The sequence below is a fragment of the Nycticebus coucang genome, chromosome 8, assembly GCF_027406575.1.
Source record: "Nycticebus coucang isolate mNycCou1 chromosome 8, mNycCou1.pri, whole genome shotgun sequence".
Taxonomy (NCBI): domain Eukaryota; kingdom Metazoa; phylum Chordata; class Mammalia; order Primates; family Lorisidae; genus Nycticebus; species Nycticebus coucang.
The window spans coordinates 116674714-116683704 of NC_069787.1; positions in this window are offsets into that span (position 1 = coordinate 116674714).

Here is an 8991-nt window from a genome sequence, read left to right on the forward strand (position 1 = left end):
AAATGGTCGACATAAGGAACTAGGCCTACTGTACTGATATGTACTTGGGTGCATGTCTGATCCGTGAAAATCAGGTAAATTTAAGGAGGTGATCAATGTAAAGTGATGATCACTTTGGAGGGTCTACTGCAATTATTTTGTAATTCCTCAAAGGCTAAAGCACAGGCTACACTTGGCAACTTGGAGATAAAGAAAACGATGTCCTTGTCCTCTAGAAGATGACAGTAAAGTGAAGGACATGGACAATGAAGTAATTTCAACACAGCATGAGAGATAATACTTGGGGAATAAACAAAATGGCATGGAAGCATAGATAATGTGGTAATTAATTCTAATTTTAATAAGAAGCAAGCTAAGAATAAATGTCCCAGAGTATCTTGTGTAGGTCGACAATAATGCTTTACAATTGGATAACATAAATGCATACAGTGTTAATGTCATTCCTTAGTATCTTACTTCCAGGGCTAACATGAAAGAATAAATACTCAGTAGTTTTTCAGTTGATTCTGGCAGGTAGCAAGCCTTCATATCAATCGTCTTCTCATATTCACATTCTTTCTCATCTTTCTTGGTTTTCTTTTCTTTTTCTTTTCCTTTTCTCTTTTCTTTCCTTTTCTTTTTTTGAGCAGAGTCTCATTATGTTGCCCTCAGTAGAGTGCTGTGGCAGGCATCACAGCTCACAGCAACTTCAAATTCTTGGGATTAAGCGATTCTCTTGCCTCAGCCTCCCAAGTAGCTAGGAGTACAAGTGCCTGCCAATCTTTTCTCTTTTTTTTTCTCTTCCTCTTCTCTTCTACTCTCTTCTGGAGACAGGGTCTCCCTCTGGTGCCTGGACTAGAGTGCAATGGTGTGATCACAGCTTATTGCAATCTTAAAAGCTTAAACTCTACTCGAGGCTGAGGCAAGAGAATCGTTTAAGCCCAGGAGTTGGAGGTTGCTGTGAGCTGTGTGAGGCCACGGCACTCTACCGAGGGCCATAAAGTCTCTACAAAAAAAAAAAAACAAACCTTAAACTCACAGAATCAAAGGATCTTCCTCCCTCAGCCTCCTGAGTGGCCAGGACTACAGGTGCACCACCAGACCTGGATTTTTTGCCTTTTTTGTAGAGACGTGGGGGTGGGGGATTGAGGGTGTGGGGAGGTGGGTCTCACTATGTTGCCATGCTAGTCTGGAACTCCTGGCCTAAAGCGATCCTCCTACTTGGCCTCCCAAAGTGCTGAGATAACAGGCCCGTGCCACAGCATCCAGCCTCCCCTTATATTTCTACCCCCCTCAGTTCATCTACCTTTCTTTTCTTTTCTATTTTCCCATATTTCTTTCTCCTCATTAGCTATTCCGGACCCAGAATCTTTGCATAGGGCGTATCTTTGGTTGTGTTTCAGTTCTACATAAAATATTATCACCCCCTGCACAGAATCACTGTTAGGTTTATTAGGCTCTCAAGGGGACAATAGCATGGTGACAACACTCATCTTCATGAACCACCCCTTCATTTGACCACGGCTGATACTAAATGCAATGTAGTAGCTCCTGAGTTTTTTTTCATTATTCTAGTTCACTTTTCCTATTATGTTAGAAATGCATACAGAAAAGAGTTCAGATAAAAAATTACCCCTTGGCATTGTCTAGGGCCCCAGACAGAGACACTGAGCTGGGCTACAGGGAGCCATTGTGTGAGAGAACTACCCCGGCAAGCTCCGCCCTCAGGGTCCCAGAGCAAGAATTGGGCGGGACCTAGTAACCTAGTGACTGAGCAGCCTAAAGGCGGGGACTGAGCTGCCTTACAGCCTTAACCCTGAGGGGCAGAGTGAGATGGTTTTGGCACACTGGAGGCTCGGGCTGTTGCCCTGGGTAGAGTGCTGTGGTGTCATAGCTCATAGCAACCTCAAATTCCTGGGCTTGGTGCTGCCCGGACCTCCATAAGATCTGTGCTGTGACCCTGCACCAACTGGGCCTCCGCATGCCCTGACCAGGAACTGCGGGAGCCATGCAACCCTGCGTCCTCCCTCCTGTGTCCTCCCAGACTCCACACTGGCCCGCTTATATGGCCAGGGATACTGGTAGCCGTGTGCCCTCTGGAGCCCTCCCTGCCTCTGCGCAGAGCCCTTCTCCTGGCCAGAGACTGCTGGAGCCTTGGGCTCTCTGTGCCAAAGCCACTGGGTTCCAGGCACTCCCAGAACTGTGCGCACCATGTCCCGCCCTATAGCTGGATCCAGGTGTGTCACACACCGAAGCTGCTTCCACAACCAGAACTCCCTAGCTGGAGCAGCTCCAGAGAAACTACACAGGGACACTCGCTACAAAAATCAAGCAACAATAGAGTGATCCCGCTGGGATCTAATCTTGGAGAGACACCTCCCCAACTCTGAGGACGGCCAGAGGCAATGGTGAAAAACAATCATGAGGCAAAATCAACAGAAAAACTCTGGCAATATGAATACTCAGAGTAGATCAACTCCCCCAAGGATAAATGGGGCAGACACAGCACAAGATCCTATGCACAAACATATAGCTGAGATGTCAGAAATCGAATTCAGAATCTGGATAGCAAATAAGATTGAATTAGAATTCTAAGCAGTAACCGAAAAGATATCTCAAGAATTCAACAAATTCAAAGACCAAATGACCAAAGATTTTGACACATTAAACAAGAAGTTGCATCCCTCAAAGATCTGAGAAACACAGTAGAATCCCTCAGTAACAGAATGGACCAAGCAGAAGAAAGGATTTCTGACAATGAAGACAGTTTTTGAATGCTCCCAAACTCTCAAAGAGGATGAAAAATGGAGGGCAAAAACAGATCACTCTCTCAGAGAGCCCTGGGATAATTTGAAGAAAACCAATATTCATCTTATAGGGATCCCCGAAAGTGACGAAGTGGCTTCACAAGGCACAGAGTCTCTTCTCCATGAGATTATGAAGTAGAACTTTTCAGACATGCCAAGAAATTCTGAAATTCAGATAGCAGACAGTTTCAGAACTCCAGCACGACTCAATCCGAATAAGACATCCCCCAGACACATCATAATCAACTTCATTAAAGTTAATATGAAGGAGAAAATTCTGAAAGCTGCCAGATGAAAGAAAACCATCACTACAAGGGGAAGAATATTTGAATAACTGCAGATCTCTCTGCAGAAACCTTTCAAGCTAGAAGAGGATGGTTATCGACTTTTAATCTCCTAAAACAAAATAACTTTCAACCCAGGATCCTATACCCAGCTAAACTGAGTTTCATTTATGATGGAGAAATTAAATACTTCAATGACATTCACATGTTGAAGAAATTTGCCATAACTAAACCAGCTCTCCAGGATAGTTTCAGACCTATTCTCCATAAAGACCAGCATAATCCTCCACCACAAAAGTAAACTCACCCAGAAAATTTTGATCAAATTCCAACTTCCACAGTCAAAAAAGGATTAAAAATGTCCACTGGACTCTCGAAAGGCTTATCAATATTCTCAATTAATGTGAATGGTTTAAACTGTCCTTTAAAGAGGCACAGGTTGGCTGACTGGATATAAAAACTCAAGCCAGATATCTGCTGCATACAAGAATCATATCTTACATTAAAAGACATATATAGACTCAAGGTGAAGGGATGGTCATCTATATTCCAGGCAAATGGAAAGCAGAAAAAAGCAGGCATTGCAATCCTGTTCGCAGACGCAACAGGCTTTGAACCAACTGAAATAAGGAAGGATAAGAATGGACATTTCATATTTGTTAAAGGTAATACTCAATATGATGAGATCTCTATTATTAATATTTATGCACCCAACCATAACGCACCTCAATTTATAAGAGAAACTCTAACAGACATGAGCAATTTGATTTCCTCCACTTCTACAGTAGTTGGAGATTTTAACACCCCTTTAACAGTGCTGGATAGATCCTCCAAAAAGAAGCTAAGCAAAGAAATCTTAGATTTAAACTCAACCATTCAACATCTGGACATAACAGACATCTACAGAACATTTCATCCCAATAGAACTGAATACACATTCTTCTCATCAGCCCATGGAACATACTCCAAAATCAACCACATCCTAGGCCACAAATATAACCTCAGCAAATTTAAAAAAATAGAAATTATTCCTTGCATCTTCTCAGACCATCATGGACTAAAAGTTGAACTAAATAACAACAGGAACCTGCATACCCATACAAAAACACGGAAGCTAAACAACTTTATGCTGAAGGATAGATGGGTTATAAACAAGATTAAGAAGGAAATCACCAAATTTTTGGAACAAAACAACAATGAAGACACAAATTACCAGAATCTCTGGGATACTGCAAAGGCTGTCCTAAGAGGGAAATTTATAGCACCGCAAGCCTTCCACAAGAAAACGGAAAGAGAGGAAGTTAATAACTTAATGGGACATCTCAAGCAACTGGAGAAGGAAGAACACTCCAACCCCAAACCCACCAAAAGAAAAGAAATAACCAAAATCAGAGCAGAATTAAATGAAATTGAAAACAAAAGAATTATATAACAGATCAATAAATCCAAAAGTTGGTTTTTTGAAAAGATCAATAAAATAGATAAACCTTTGGCCAACCTAACCAGGAAAAAAAGAGCAAAATCTCTAATTTCATCAATCAGAAATGGTAAAGATGAAATAACAACCGACCGCTCAGAAATTCAAAAAATCCTTAATGAATACAACAAGAAACTCTACTCTCAGAAATATGAAAATCTGAAAGAAATCGACCAATACCTGGAAGTACGCCACCTACCAAGACTTAGCCAGAACAAAGTGGAAATGTCGAACAGGCCTATATCAAGTTCTGAAATAGCATCAACTGTACAAAATCTCCCTAAAAAGAAAAGCCCAGGACCAGATGGCTTTATGTCAGAATTCTACCAAACCTTTAAAGAACTAGTACCTATATTACTAAACCTCTTCCAAAATATAGAAAAAGAAGGAATACTACCCAACACATTCTACGAAGCAAACATCACCTTCATTCCCAAACCAGGGGAAGACCCAACAAGAAAAGAAAATTATAGACCAATATCACTAATGAATATTGATGCTAAAATACTCAATAAGATCCTAACAAACAAAATCCAACAACACATCAAAAAAATTATACACCATGACCAAGTCGGATTTATCCCAGGGTTTCAAGGCTGGTTCAATGTGCATAAATCTATAAATGTAATTCAGCACGTAAACAAACTAAAAAGTAAGGACCATATGATTCTTTCAATTGATGCAGAAAAAGCTTTTGATAATATCCAGCATCGCTTCATGATCAGAACACTTAAGAAAATTGGTATAGAAGGGACATTTCTTAAACTAATAGAGGCCATCAACAACAATCCCACAGCCAATATCGTACGGAATGGAGTTAAATTGAAATCATTTCCACTTAGATCAGGAACCAGGCAAGGTTGCCCATTGTCTCCATTGCTCTTTAACATTGTCATGGAAGTTTTAGCCATTGCAATTAGGGAAGAAAAGGTGATCAAGGGTATCCACATAGGGTCAGAAGAGATCAAATTTTCACTCTTTGCAGATGATATGATCATATATCTGCAAAACACTAAGGATTCTACTACAAAACTTTTAGAAGTGATCAAGGAATACAGCAATGTCTCAGGCTACAAAATCAACACCCATACATCTGTAGCCTTTATATATACCAATAATAACCAAGCTGAAAAAACAGTCAAGGACTCTATTCCTTTCACAGTAATGCCAAAGAAGATGAAATATTTGGGAGTATACCTAACAAAGGATGTGAAAGATCTCTACGAAGAGAACTATGAAACTTTAAGAAAAGAAATAGCTGAAGATGTTAACAGATGGAAAAACATACCATGCTCATGGCTGGGAAGAATCAACATTGTTAAAATGTCCATACTACCCAAAGCAATGTATAATTTTAATGCAATTCCGATTAAAGCTCCATTGTCATATTTTAAAGATCTTGCAAAAATAATACTTTGTTTTATATGGAATCATAAAAAACCTTGAATAGCCAAAACATTGCTCAGAAATAAAAACAAAGCAGGAGGAATCACACTACCAGACCTGAGACTGTACTATAAATCGATAGTGATCAAAACAGCATGGTACTAGCACAAAAGCAGAGAAGTAGATGTCTGGAACAGAATAGAGAACCAAGAGATGAATCCAGCTACTTACTTTTATTTGATCTTTGACAAGCCAATTAAAAACATTCAGTGGGGAAAATATTCCCTATTTAACAAATGGTGCTGTGTGAACTGTCTGGCAACCTGTAGAAGATTGAAACTGGACCCACACCTTTCACCATTAACTAAGATAGACTCTCACTGGATAAAAGATTTAAACTTAAGACATAAAACTATAAAAATACTTGAAGAAAGTGTAGGGAAAACTCTTGAAGGAATTGGCCTGGGTGAATATTTTATGAGGAGGATTCCCCAGGCAATTGAAGCAGTATCAAAAATACACTACTGGGACCTGATCAAACCAAAAAGCTTCTGAACAGCCAAGAACATTGTAAGTAAAACAAGCAGACAGCCCTCAGAATGGGAGAAAATATTTGCAGGTTATACCTCCGATAAAGGTCTAATAACCAGAATCCACAGAGAACTCAAACATATTAGCAAGAAAAGAACATGTGATCCCATCTCAGGGTGGGCAAGGGACTTGAAGAGAAACTTCTCTAAAGAAGACAGACGCACAATCTATAAATACATGAAAAAAAAGCTCATCATCCTTAATCATCAGAGAAATGCAAATCAAAACTACTTTGAGATATCATCTAACCCCAATAAGAGTAGCCCGCATAACAAAATCCCAAAATCAGAGATGTTGGCGTGAATGTGGAGAAAAGGGCACACTTCTACACTGCTGGTGGGAAGGCACACTAATACATTCCTTGTGGAAGGATGTTTGGAGAATACTTAGAGACTTAAAAATAGACCTGCCATTCGATCCTATAATTCCTTTACTAGGTTTATACCCAGAAGACCAAAAGTCACAATATAACAAAGACATCTGTACCAGAATGTTTATTGCAGCCCAATTCATAATTGCTAAGTCATGGAAGAAGCCCAAGTGCCATTGACCCACGAATGGACTAGCAAATTGTGGTACATGTATACCATGGAATATTATGCAGCCTTATAGAAAGATGGAGACTTTACCTCTTTCATGTTTACATGGATGGAGCTAGAACATATTCTTCTTAGCAAAGTATCTCAGGAATGGAAGAAAAAGTATCCAATGTACTCAGCTCTTCTATGAAGCTAAATAATAGCTTTCACATGAAGGCTATAACCCAACTATAGCACAAGAATACGGGGAAAGGGCCAAGGAAGGGGAAGGTAGGGGGGAGGTTTTGGTGCAGGGAGAGTAATGGGTGGGGCCACATCTGGGGCCCATCTTAGAATGGGTACAGGCGAAACTTACTAAATGCAGAATACAAATGCCTACATATAATAACTAAGAAAATGCCATGAAGGCTATGTTGAACAGTTTGATGAGAATATTTCAGATTGTATATAAAACGCGCACATTGTACCCCTTGATTGCACTAATGTACACAGCTATGATTTAACAATAAAAATAAATAAATTTAAAAAAATTACCCCTTATTGAATTTTCTCAAATTAAATCCACCTGTTACTCCAGATCAAGAAATAGATTGCACCAAGCCCAGACTCTCTGCTGTGCCCCCTTTCAGCCACTCTCCCCTCTTGTTTTCTCTACACTGACATAGTACCTGTACACTTGCTGCCTAACAACATCTCTTTAGCATCATCTTGTCTTTTCTCTTTTTGTATTAACCTTCTTTTTGCCCCAACCCCATAATTTCTAACTAGGAACTCAAAAGATTTATTTATTTATATTTTGAAGGTTTTTTTTTAAAAAAAGTGAACCGTAGTGGCTTGGTACCTGTAGCTCAGTGATTAGGGTGCCAGTTACAAATACTGGAGCTGGTGGGTTTGAACCCAGCCTGGGCCTGCTAAACCACAATGATAACTACAACAAAAAAGTAGCCGGGTAGGGGTGGCACCTGTGGCTCAAAGGAGTAAGGTGCTGGCCCCACATGCTGGAGGTGGCGGGTTCAAACCCAGCCCTCGCCAAAAAATAAATAAATAAAAGGTAGCCAGGCATTGTGGTGGGCACCTGTAGTCCCAGCTACTTGGGAGGCTGAGGCAAGAGAATCGCTTAAGCCCAAGAGTTTGAGGTTGCTATGAGCTGTGACGCTGTAGCACTCTACCGCAGGTGACATAATGAGACTCTGTCTCAAAAAAGATCTGTACTTGGCCCAAGCTTTTTGTTTTTTTAATCCATCTGAATGTAGAATATAGTAAATAAATAAATATATAATTAAAACTCTATATAAGGAAAGTCCCCACGGGAGTTAGAAATGAACTGCAGATTCTTAAAACTGCATGCAAATGGCATCAAAATATGAAATATTTAAAAATAACAGAAGATTTGCAAGTCCTCTATCCTAAAAATTATAAAACATTATTGAGAGAAGTTCAAGAAGACTTAAATGGGGGTATATACCATGTATAGAGAAATATATTATAAATTGTAAGATTTAATATTGCTAAGACATCAGATATGTCCAATGAAAATCCCAAAAGTCTTTAAAAATAGAGAATGGCAAGTTTGCTTTGTGATTTATATGGAAGTGCAAAGGACTGAGAATGGCCAAAACAAACTTGAACAAGAATGAAGTTGGAGGATTCATATTACCTGATTTCAAGACTAACGAAGCTGTAGTAATTAATACAGCGTGGTATTAGTATAAAAACAAGGAAATAGATCAATGGAACAGAATAGAGTCTAGAAGTAGATCAGTACCTATACGTGTAATGTCAATTGATTTTTGACAGAGATGCCGAGGTAATTCAGTGGGCGAAAGGAAAATCTTTTGAACAACTTAGTCTAGAATAGTGAGATAAAATTATGAAAAAAAAAAGAATCCTTATGCTTACCATATATCAAATACACAAATAATTTGAGA